Genomic DNA, 13,332 nt, shown 5'->3' on the forward strand with positions numbered 1-13,332 from the left:
TAATCAATAAATACACAAAATATAAATAAAATAAAAATGTCATAGAGAAAGAAGAATCTGATTGCCAACCTTCTTTTGTCTTTAGATTATACAGTCTACTTGTGAAAATGAATCCCCCCAAGTTACAAAAGGTGTAGGATCATGGGACCCATGTAAAAGGAAAACAAATAACAAAGTCACTAGTTACTATGTATGATAAATGCTTCACAGCAAATATACTAGATATAGTTACATTCAAATAATAGTTCTAAATAAACTCAAATACTTAAAGAAAAACATGCAGAGAGCCCGCAAATGGTATAATATGACCAAGATATCTACAGAAACACATCAAATCTAAGGAAAAAAAAAACAAGAATAATTTCAGAAATTGAAAAATAAAAGTAGAACAATGAGTTTTGTTTTTTTATTTTTAAAGTGGAATGATATGAAGAGGAGGGAGAATTGATAAGCAAGGCAATTTAAAAGCTCAGACAATGGAAAATAACAAATCTTAGGTGTAGAATGGAAAATAGTTCTATCTTGAAAAATTGAATAGTATATCTATGATCCATAGGTATCATGGAGACAGCAACAAAGATGGAACTTTTTTTCTTGATTTTTTATGATTTTTAAAAATAATTTATTCTTTCAAATTTCATTTTGCATTCCAACCACAGTTCTTCATGCCACCCCCTTCTGCCCCTTCCTGCTTGTCTCCCAACCCACCCCACAATCAATTTCTCTTCACAGGTATGGGCTTCCATGAGTAGTCAACAAAGTCTATCCAAGCACCTCTCTCATGCTTTAAGGCTGAGCATGGCATCTCACCACAGGGAATGGGCTCTAACAAGGTAGCTTATTTATCAGGTTTTTATTGTGTTCCTACTGTCAGGGTATCCTCAGATAGTCTAAGCTTCACAATTGTCTCCTACATATGAATGGCCTGGTTTGGTCCCCTGGAGTTTAGACCTTGGTTCAGTTCTCTCTGTAGATTTCTGCATTATGATATAGACCTCTTTTGATCATATATTCCCTCCTTTCTCCCTCCTTAGTTGTTAGTTGTGGATCTCTCTCTCTCTCTCTCTCTCTCTCTCTCTCTCTCTCTCTCTCTCTCTCTCTTTGATTCTGTCAATTACTGGATGAAGGCTCTATGATGATAGAATATTCAGTGAATACAGTTGATGTCCAGTTCAGGCATCCTCTCCACTATTGCTGGGAGTTTTAGATGAGTTCACCTGTGTGGATTCTTGGGAATTATCCTAGCCTCAGGCTTCTCTCTAAGATATCTCTCTCATCATTCTTCCATTGAATTTTCCCCCACCTTGACCATCCCATTCCCTCATGTTCTCATTCCTCCTTTTTTCCTGACATTGGAAGCTTCATTTGGTGAAGAGAGATGATCAGTTGGGGGCCTGTTTCCCTGTTATTTGCCAAATACATTCAAATAAAATTTACATGTACTCATTTTATGAAGCTTTTACAGGATAGTTTTCTATATAGCCTTGGATGCCTCTTTGTTTTAGCTCCAACCATTATCTCCATCATCCCCACACCCTTTTTATTTAACTCTCTATAGCTCCTGACCCCTACCTTATCCATCCATGGCTATACTCTTTCCCCTGCTTAGGGAGATACATCCCTTCCTCCATTCCTTTATTCTATATGCAATCTCTGTGGATATATAAACTGTAGCTTATTTATCAAAGACTTAGCAGATAAAATTCACATATAAGTGAATACATACTGTATTTGTGACTGGTTACCTCAGGATGATTTATTTTTAGTCCTATGCATTACTTAAGTATTTTGTGATTATCGCTCTTTGAAACTAAGTTATATTCCATTGTATTACTGTACAACATTTTCTTTCTATGATGATTAAGGGTATTAAACATATCTTTAAGTGCTTCTCAGACATTTAAAAAATTAAAATTCGTTGTTCCTGTTTTTATATTTTGATTTCATTTTACTTTCTAACCACAGTTCTCCCTTCCACCTCCTCACCTCTTCCAAATCTCTCTTTCCTCCCTCCTAGCCCACTCGTAGTCTATTCATCCTCACTGGTAAGGGCTGCCTTGAGGAATCGATATAGTTTGGTACTAACTGTTCCACACAACAGAAACATCAGGAACATTGTCAAACTCCTTTTATGAAGCTACAGTAACCCTGATACCAAAACCATACAAAGATTTAATGAAGAAAGAGAACTACAGACCAATCTCTCTCATGAACATTTTTGCATAAATACTCAATAAAATACTTGCAAACCAAATCCAAGAACCCATCAAAAAAAATTTCATCCACCATGATCAAGTAGACTTCATCCCAGAGATGAAATCTACCATAAAAAACAAACTATATAAATAAAACCACACAATCATCTCATTAGATGCTGAAAAATCCTTTAGCAAAATTCAATACCCCTTCATGATAAAGGTCCTAGAGAGATGAGGAATGCAAGCAACATATGAACTTTCTTTTTCTTCTTTTGAGAAATATCTCTTTGTATCTGTATATAATTTTAATTGTTTTTTTCCTAATATCAATTATTTGAGGTTTTTTGTTTCTAAAATATGATGGGAGATGTCATTTTGTAAATATGTTTCTCATATTGGTTAATGAATCAAGCACTGTTGGCCAATAGGAAAGCAAGATAGGTGGCTCTAGGAGACTAGGAAGAAAGAGGAAGTAGTTGGGAGGAGTTCCAAGATGGAGGACAGAGAGGGAAGAACACCAGCTCCTCTCTCTGGTAAGAGGAGACCACGTGGAAATACTTAGATTGAGAGAAATGGGTTAATATTTAAGACAGAGCTAGCCAATCAGAAATTAGTAACTGGCCTACAACATTATATCAAATATAGATTCTCAGTGTGTTGTTTGGGGATGGCATAGTGGCTGTGAGACTAGGCAGGCTGCCAGAAAACCTATTCCTAACAAAAATATATTTAGGAGTTAGACCTCTGTTAAATACATAGTTGGTGAAAATCTTTTCCTTTCCTGTAACCTACCACTTTGTCTGAATGATAATGTCCATTGTCATACAGAAGTTTTTCAGTTTCATAAGTCCCATTTATTAATTGTTGATCTTATTTGCTGTGCAATAAGTGTTCAGATCAGGAATTGTTTTCCTGTGTCAAAGAGTTCAAGACTATTTCCCACTTTCTCTTTTACCAAATTTGGTGCATCTGCTTGTATGTTGAAACAGTGGAATTGATTTTTGAGTAGTGTAGTATGAATCTACCTGGATTTTCCTACATCAAGTTTGTTGAAACTGCTGTCTTTTTTTTCCAGTGTGTATTTGTTTCTTATCAAAAATCAGGTGTTCATGGGTATGTGGGTTCATGTCTGGATCTTTAATTCAATTCCATTGATTCATGTGTCTGTTTTTATGCCAGTACTCTACTCCTTTTATTACTATAGCTCTGTAGAAAACTCAAGATCTTGGATTGTGATACCTACAGCAGTTCTATTATTCAGAATGTTTTAACTAGCCCGTTGTTGTGGTGGTGTTTTGTTTTGTATGTGTATGTATTTGTGTCTGTGTTTCCACATGAAGTTGAATGTTATCTTTTAAAATTCTATGAAGAACTAAGTTGCAATTTTAATGCAGATTCTATTAAATCCTCACATATCTGTTAGTAGGTTGGCCATTTTTATTAGTCTACAAAGTAGTCTACAAACCTGTGAGCACAGGAGCATTTTCCATCTCCTGACACCTGCAATTTCTTTATTGAATTTTTATCATACTAGCCTTATTTTTCTTGATTATAGCAAAAATATTTTTTGAGATTAGAGTTAAAGGTATTATTTTCTTCATTTCTTTCTCTGCTCATTAGTTATTTATATATAGGAAGGCTGCTTATTTTTGAGAGTTAATTTTGTATCCTGCTATTTTGCTCAAAGACTTTATCAGCTGTATTTTCCTTGATGGAATTTTTAGAGTTACCTATGTAAACAATCATATCTGAAAATAAGGATATTTTGACTTCTTTTACTTTTTGCATTCCTTTGATCTACTTCAGTTGTCTCATTTCTTCAGGGATAGCATGAACATTTATGGAGGGAGAGATAAAACTGGGTAGCACTGGTAGGGGTGTTATAGAAACCTAGTGCAGTGGAAACTTCCCAAAATCTGTTACCCTAGTGAAGACTCCTAGTAATGGAAGCTATGGAACCTAAGCTATGCATATTTAGTAGCCAAGCAACCTTTCCAGTGGTGGGACTGGGTTACATTCTGTTGAGTTGTTGGCCAAGGTGATCCTATAGAGATTCCCTAAAATAACCTAGCCTGATTCTAGGACAGAATTTTTCTCTCTGAAAACACTCCATTGCCAAGCACGGTATCCACACATGTCATTGAACATGGAGAGGTTGAGCTTGTGCCTGCATGGAGCTTTTGCCCACACATTCTAAACTCTTTGGAATAACAAGGTACTCTGCAAGCTATAGAAAGAGAAACCTGGACATGAACCCAGTCACAAAGCTCTCAACCTACAATTAGCCCTGCCTGCAAGATATGCTGAGGCAATGGTGGCACAGCAATTGTGGGAGTAGCCAACCAATGTTTAGTTTAGCGTGAGGCCTATGCCAAAGGAGGGAACCAATGCCCTCCATTGCCTAGAGGACCAAGGACTAGAGACTTGATAGCCAAGAAACCTACAGTAGAACCAATCACAACTGACAAAGGAGATAGATAGATAGATATATAGATAGATAGATAGAGAGAAAGAGAGAGAGAGAGAGAGAGAGAGAGAGAGAGAGAGAGATATCAATGAAATGATTCCTAATTCTACTATACTCGCTATATTCATCGATTGGTACTTTTTCCAGTCATCATCAGAGAGCCTTCCTCCAATAACAGGTGGGAGCTAATATCAAAATCCATAGTCAGATATGATGTGGCTTGAGAAGGTAAATTGGGGGGATTTCATTGGGCTTCTTCTCTTGGAGAGTATGGGCCCAACAGAAAAGCAGAAAGAAAGATTGTATTATTTAGAGGGGGTGGACACCAGGAGAACATGGCCCACTGAACCAACTAAGCAAGGTTTACATGGGCTCACAGAATCTGAAGCAGGAATGAAGGACCTGCGTGGGTCTGCCTCAGTTCCTATACATATACATTATGCCTATTAGCTCGGTGTATTTTGTGGGAACCCAAATAGTGGGTGTGAGTGTGTCTGACATTTTGTTTACTTTGGGGGTTATTTTCCTCCTGTTGGGTTGGCTTGTCCAGCTTGATAGAAGGGTTTTTGTCCTATCTTATTGTATCCTGTTTTGTCCTATTTGACTTTTGTTTGTTGGAGGCCTGCTATTTTCTGAAGAAGAAACAGAGAGGCAGTGGATTTTGAGGAAGGTAGGTGGGAAGATCTGGGAGGAATGAAAGGAGAAGAAATTGGTTGAGATGTACTATGTGGAAGACGAATGTGTTTTCTTTTTTTCTTTCTTTCTTTTCTTTTATTTCCTTTCTTATTTATTTATTTTCATTTTCAAGACACAGTTTCTTTGTTGCTTTCAAGGTTGTCCTGGAGCTCTCTCTGTAGAACAGGCTGGTCTCCAAATCATAGAGATCTGCCTCCGTAGTTCTGGGATTAAAGGCATGAGCCACCAATACTTAACCTAAGAAGAATATATCTTCAATAATAAACAAGAAGGATTGTTAAACAAAACAAAACAAAAGACTTCTGGTACTATATTGAGCAGGTGAGGAGCAAGTTGACAACCTTGTCTTGTTCCTGATTTTACTGGAAATGCTTTGAGTTGACACTACTTGGTAGATGTGGGCTGTGAAATGTCTTTTAAACTGTCTTATTATGCCTTTATTATATTGAGATATGTTCCTTGTAAGCCTAGTCTAACTATGATTTTTACCATGAGGGAGTGCAGTATTTTGTTAGTTCTCTTTTCTTCATCTAATGAGATGAAATGATTTTTTTTTTCTTTCAACCTCTTTATATGGTGAATAACATTGATCAATTTATATGTCTTGAACTATTCCTGAATCTCTGGAATGAAGCCTACTAGATCAATTTGGATGATCATTTTGAAGTTTTGGTTTGCAAGTATTTTATTGAGAATTATTGCCTCTATGTTCATAAGAAAAATTGATCTGCAATCCTCTTTCCTTGTAGATTATTTTGTGATTTGGGGATCAAAGTAACTCTGCCCATGTCAAAAGAATTGGCTAATGTTTATTTTGTTGCTTTTTTTTTTGTGGAGTAATTTAAGGAGTATTATGTTTAATTCCCTTTTGAAACACTAGTTGAATTCTGTGCAAAACCATCTGACTCTGGGATTTTTTTTTTTTTTTTTTGTGTTGATTTTTTTGTTTTTGTTTTCTTTTAACCTGGTATACTTTTAATTACTGTTTCTACTTCCCTAGGGTTTCTAGGTCTGTTTAAAATGCTAATCTTGTTTTTTTATTTAACTTTGGTATTTTATAAGAAGAAAATTATTGTTCATTTCTTTTAGCCTTCTAATTTGGTAAAGTGCAGGGTTTTAAAAGTATTTCTTTAAATGATTTTCTCTATTTCATTGATGCCTGCTGTTATTTTCCTCTCATTTTTTTTAATTTGGATGTTTTATGTATGCCTTTTAGTTAATTTGCAAAGGCTTTGTAAATCATGATGATTTTATTGAAGAACCAAGACTTTGTTACCTTGGATTTTAGTTGTTATTATTGAATCAATGTCAGGCTTTTGTTTGATTTTTTTTTCTTTCTATAATTTTTTATCATTATTTTATTTTGTTCTGGAGTTTTCAGATGTGGCATTACCTTTTTATATGAGGTATCCCTCTGTTTTTGTTTTTTCACTTAGAACTGTGAATTTGCCACTTTAAAATGGTTTGACTGTATCCCATAAGTTTGTGTATATTTGTATTATTTAATTCTAAAAAGTCTTTCATTTCTTTAAAGTATCTGTCTTTCCCTATTTTTTATTCAGTACTATGTTGTTTAGTTTCTACGAGTTTGTAATCTTCTTGTTGTTGCTGGTATTGTTGACATACATCTTTAATTTGTGATGTTTGGATATGATGCAGGGTGTTGTTTCAGTTTTCTTGTGTATGTTAATCCTTGTGTTGTGTTCCAGTATGTGGTTGGTTTTGGAGAAAATTCAGGAAGTGGATGAGAAAAAGATATATTTCTTTTTGTTTGGGTGAAATGTTCTGTAAATATCTCTTAGGGATATCTGGTTTATGATATCATTTAGCTCCAGAATTTCTCTAATTATTTGTCAGAATTATCCATCTATTGGTGAAATTGGAGAATTGAACACTTTTGTGGTTGGTGTTTTATTTTAGCTGTAGTAGCCTTTCTTTTGTGATCTTGGGTGCCCTTGCATTCAGTACATAGATGTTTACACTTGTAATATCCTCATGGTAGATTTTATTTGTGGAGTGTATAATATCCTTCACTATCTTTTCAGATTATTTTTGGTTTGAATTTTAATTTTGTCAGATATTGAAATGGCTGCACAAGCTTCTTGCTTCTTTAGGTCCATTTGCTCAGAATATGTTCTTCCTTCTTTTATTTTATCATAGAGTTATTCTTGATATTAAGGTGTGATTTTTAATGTAGCAGAAAGGTGGGATTTTTTTTGTTTTTTGTTTTCTTCATATCTGAGACTACCTACACTGAGAAATATCAACAAGCAGTGTTTGTTGATGTTATATTTCTGTTGTTTGATATGGGTTCCCCCTCCTTTCTAGTTGATGATTATTCATTTCTTAGGTGTTTGTATTTTTTATTGGGGGTGTCTGGTAATCCCTTGAGGCTGACATTTTCCTTCTAATAGTGTTGATAGAGATAGGTTTATAGATAAATAAATGCTTAAATTTGGTATTATCCTGGGATGCCCATGTATACACTGTGATCATATATTTTGCTGGGTATACTAGTTTAGGGTTTCTTTGGTCTCTTAGACTTTGTTGTACATCTGTCCTGGCCTTCTTATTTTTAAGAGTCTGCAATGAAAAATCATGTGCTATTCTAACAGGTCTGATATTTTAATAAATCTAATATATATACTCTTTTGATCTTTTTCTTTTTTGTTTATTCAATTGAAGTTCTTTAATTGTCTTTCTTATTCTGTATACTTTGTGTTTTGATTATCATGTGCTGAGGGGAATTCCTTTTCTGGTCCAGTATATTTGGTTTTTTGTTAAGTGTCTTGTACCTTGATTGGAACTTCTTCATTATGTTAGGACACTTCTGTAGTTTGTTGAAAATACTATCTGGGCCTTTGAGCTGTGATTCTTCTCCCTCTTTTCCCATTATTCTTGGCTTTGGCAAGATTTCCTGGATGTTTGTACCTGGAACTTTTAGATTTCTTTTTTTAATATGACTAATGTATCTATTTCTTCTTTCTTGTCTTCAGTGCCTGAAATTATTTCTTCCATTTCTTGTATTTTTTTTTGTAAGGCTTGCCCTTGTGTTTTCTGTTTGAGTTCTTAAGTTTTTCATTTCCAGCGTACCCTCAATTTTGATTTTTCTTATTAGTTTATTTCCACTTTCATTTCTTGAACATTTTTCTTCATATGAGACCATTTTTGTTTGAGAATCTACAGATCCCATTAATGGGTTTATTCATATTTTCTTTAAGGTCTTTGAATATATTCATAATAGTTGTTTTGTGATACTTGTCTTTGAAATCTGGAATATGGATTTTTTCAGGGCCTACTATGGTGAGGTTCTTGGAGACATATTAGCCTGGCAGCTATTAATTGTGTTTTCACTCTGGCATCTAGTTATCTGGGTTTGAGATGATTGTAATTTTAGGTGATAATAACTGGTCTTGTCTCTGTTGGGTGGATGTTTTTTCCTCGGTTTCTGATGCCATCTCTCCTTTTTTTATGAGAGTATTGTGGCTGTGAGTCGTCTGGTACAGAATGTTTCTGAGATCCTTCCAGGTGAATCTATTGGAGTTCCTGGGGACAATTTGTTTCTAGGTGTTGGGAACTGACAATAAAGAATGGTAGTGCCACCTATAATCTCAGCACATGGAGTAGTGACACTATAGTTAATAAAACTCTCAAATCTGGTAGAAGGTAAAAGTGAGTCACTGAGAATTTAGGTACAGAGTTCTATTCCATAAGAGGTGAGATGAGCCACCAAAGCTCCTGAATAGGAGAACATGCTGCAAGTGCTCATGCTTCTGGCAGTAGTGTTGTTGGTGTTCAGACTGTGGCTATAAAGTAATATGGTCATGGTGCACTGGTAGTGATGCACAGGTGCTACAAGCAGAATGGTTTTCCAAGATTTGAAGAAGACCCAGGAAGAGTGTATAGACAGTGTAGGAAAAGAAAGATCAAGTCAGAAATCAGAAGAGAAGACATTAGTGGTCTCTTTTATTTTATTTATTTATTTTTTGAATGAGATTTCAAATGGAGGAAAATTAGAAATGGAAAAAAGTTAAGTTATATTGATACCACCATAATCTTTCAGGGAATTTTATGGTATGAAGAACTTTTCTTCTCCAATACACTTAAGCAAGTACTTTTGATATGCTTTCAATTGCCTTCATGATACCAAAGTCATTGCTTTTTATAAAAGGTGAACACAAGGAGTAGGGTTTATTCAGAAGTTAACCTTTGAAATGCTCTAATTACATCCTCTCAGTCTCGTGCCACTGGGAGTTATGTGATTCAGCTTCTCCTATAAGGTAGACCTGAAATGGTCAAATTGTGAAAAGGAAAGACTAGTATTGGACTATTACTTTAGATGTTTTAGTTCCTGATGGCATGGCTCTGTTGTTTTAGGCTTGTGACAGGGGTTTACATTATTGTTGCAAAAAATTGCTATAACAAAACTCTTTATTTTATGAGCAAGAGCAGGAGAGAGAGAGAGAGAGAGAGAGAGAGAGAGAGAGAGAGAGAGAGAGAGAAAGAGAGAAAGAGAGAGAGGTTTCTAGCCAAAAATCCCCAAGGGCTCATCACTTCACCCCAGCTCTCAATAATTACACCACTACTCAACAGTTTTAAGCAGTAGAAGAGTCTTTAGGATACAGCCTTTGGTCCAGGGTGCATGGGGGAAACTGAACTATGATGGAACCAAGATATTAAACAGGAAAGATGCTTTATTCCTCTTCCTCTAACAGCTTTAAAGTACATTTTTCTTAATGGCCCAGGGTGAGCATTGGCACCAGTGAGAAAATGTGGATGGAAACATAGACTTTATAGTTGAAATGTGCTAAGTCCTTCCACAGCATCTCTCTAAAGTTAGAGAAAATAAGGCTGTGGTTCATAATGGTGCTAGGAAAGTAGAGGGTTATTAGTTTTAAACTGACATTTGTAGAAAGGGGAGTTAGAAAATAGAAATGAAGCTAAGAAGTGCAAAGGATATGACTGAATGAACTAAAAGTTGTAGATTTGCACAACTGAAGGCTAGTGTTTAGAGATCATCTTCCTCTACCTGAAATTTATAGCCTCTTTTCTCCAGTGACTAAATGACAAGTTTATTAAAGTCATAGAGACATCTGAGGATATAGCTTCTCAGTCCAGCATCTTTTCAAATAGCATTCTATGAGAATAATATAAAGAATACTTAAGTCTGTTTGGGAGTGTTGAATTATAACAGTGCTGTCAGGATTAAGCTCCCCAGCAGTTGTGTGCAGATACAGAGTACTTCCCATATGATATATGCTCAGTTTCTTAGCCTAAGGCTTTACTGTCAACATCTAAAGTTCTTAGTGAGTTTTTAATCTGTTAATTTTTTGCATTAGCATGAAATACTTAGTCCATATATCTGACCAATATACTATTTTGACAATACTAAACTTAGATTGTAAACAGGTGTGTGGAAGCTGTGATGTGTTTCTTGTCATGAAAGTATTCCTGTGGCATAAGTTCATTGCTCTCATTTCTATGGCATGAAGAAGCTTGGGCAGTAATACAGTTGTCAAAGGTACTTGACATCATAAAATTAGGAGTCTATGTCAAGTTTTGCCTCCTGATTGCATAATATTGAATTAATGACCCGAGGAAGCATCCTCGGTGTAATCAGATTCATCCAAAAGACAGAGAGCAGATATATAACTGGTGAATATTATTTTAGAAATTAAAAATTACATACTGTATATAAAGGACATTGTATGCTTCTATTAAATGAAACATTGCTAATGTCAGTTCAAACTTTAGATCTTGAGAAACCTCCAAAATATTAGGAAACAGATATCTTCTTCCATGTGGCCTATTCTTGGGCTCTGGAGTACTTCTCAGATTTCTTTTCTAATTGATACATATTTTGAGTGGGAGTAAGAAGAGCAAGAAGACATTTGCTTCTGCCATCCAGATCTAGGGTTTTGCCCAGAGATCCCAGCTATACATATTTATAGCAGCTTTCTCTGTCCAGCCCAAAGATGAGTTATTGCCCAGGTCTCCCACATTCCACTCTCAAGCTGTCCAATCTCATACCAAAGCTTGTCTGGGACTGTGGCAGAATGTATAAAGAGGTGTTTAGGGGTGAGAGGAGGCTGGGATGGAAACAGATGGTGTTTTGGCAGAGTGATTAAAACATTAGATATCTATGTTAATGAATTGCCCATTCGGCAGATAAAACACTGCAATAGGGAGACCCAGCCTCTTCAGCCAGTAATTGTGATCTTATTTACAGAGTACGTTAGCCATGTGTTTTATGCTATGCCTCTAAATGTCAAAACTTTTAGAATTATAAGAGCAGAGAGAAAACAGCTAGATAAATCCAAAGAAATACTGATAAACTCTCATTAAAAGAGGTTTCAAACACAAAAGTCCAATTTTCTTTGGGATCTTTGACAAGTCAGCTAACCTGTCTGGGCTGCCTTTACTCCCTTCAGAAAATAAGGCTGACAATCTGGTCTCCTAGCTATCACATGTTTAAGTAGCACAGAGGACTGAAGTTCAGATCATAATTCACTTTGGAAAAAAGATACTATGGTAACCATTAAAATGTGTTGTGAAATGACCAGCAGGAAACAAAAAGCAATCCAATGTGTAACTATTGACCTTCAAGCTCAGAGTGATTTTTTTTTATGCATTTCTGAGCTAATACTTCCACCTGCAAATTAGAAACTATTACAAGTAATAATGATTTAATGTCCTCCTCTTAGTGGGAAGACAAGAAGAAACCCACTGACATTTCCTTGCCTGCAAAAACTAATTTGGAGCTGTATATTAATTAACTGTATTGATGCAGAACAAACCAATCAGAAATATGAATCCAGGGTTAGTTCTAGATTGCTGAATTTGGGGAGGTGCAGTGAGTAATTTTGCATTGATCTGACTGTTTCTAATGTTTCTATTTTGCTTTTATAGTCACTTTATTTGTTCTTTTTATTTTACATATCGATCCCAGTTCCCTCTCCCTCCATCCAATACCTCCTGACAACCCTCCAATCCCATCACACACACACCACCCCCCCTGCCGCCACTCCACAGGGAGGGTGATGCCTTCCAGGAGGGATCAACAAAATCTGTCAAGTCATTTGGAGTAGGGAATAGGCCCTCCCTCCTGCCTCTAGGTTAGGGGAGTATCCATTCCATGGAGAATGTGCTCCCAAAGCACTTTTGGCACTTTAATTTTAAAATACCCAACTTATCAGTAAACACAGTTTCCTACATTGCAGCATGCACCTTATAAGACTGATTATTCATGAAATAGCAACAATTGTTTTAAGTATAATGGTCATCAAGGTAAATGGCAAATTACCAAGCACTATAATGACACTAGTTATTTAGTAAGAATTACTGCAATCACTAGATTTTCTTTCAATGAATCTCAAATGATACTGAAAGACTGATTAAATTACTAACTTCATAGTTGAGGGAATGTTTTTCTGAGTATATACTAACTGTATAAGATAATAAATTTCTTTACAACTTTCCGTGCATTCCTATAGTTCTTTTATCTTAATTACCTTCCACTGTCCTCTCTTAGCCTTCTCCATGCTGGTTCCCTTCTGTTGCCAGAGAATTCCATTTCTACTTTCATGTGTGTATCTCTGTCATTGTAATGCAGCCAGTTCCTATGAAAGAAAGCATGCTCTATTTGCCCTTCTGAACTTGGCTTATTAGTCACTTTTAGCACCCCCTCCTAACATGGCATAAAACAGAGCTCCTCTCATTTGATAAATGAAACAAAATGTTCTGAATATGGGACCCTAAGTTGTTTTACTCATAATAAAAACATTACAGTATGTTTCTTTTTTTCTTTTTTTTTTTTTTCTTTTTTCTTTTTTCTTTCTGTGAGGGAGTGACGTTTGAGACAGTGTTTCTGTGTATTGTTTTGAAACCTGTCCTAGAACTAGTTCTGTAAACCAGGCTGGCATTGAACTCACAGAGATCTGCCTGCCTATGTCTCCTGAGTGCTAGGATTAA

Source organism: Phodopus roborovskii, unplaced genomic scaffold (assembly GCF_943737965.1).
Source record: "Phodopus roborovskii unplaced genomic scaffold, PHOROB, whole genome shotgun sequence".
Lineage (NCBI taxonomy): Eukaryota > Metazoa > Chordata > Mammalia > Rodentia > Cricetidae > Phodopus > Phodopus roborovskii.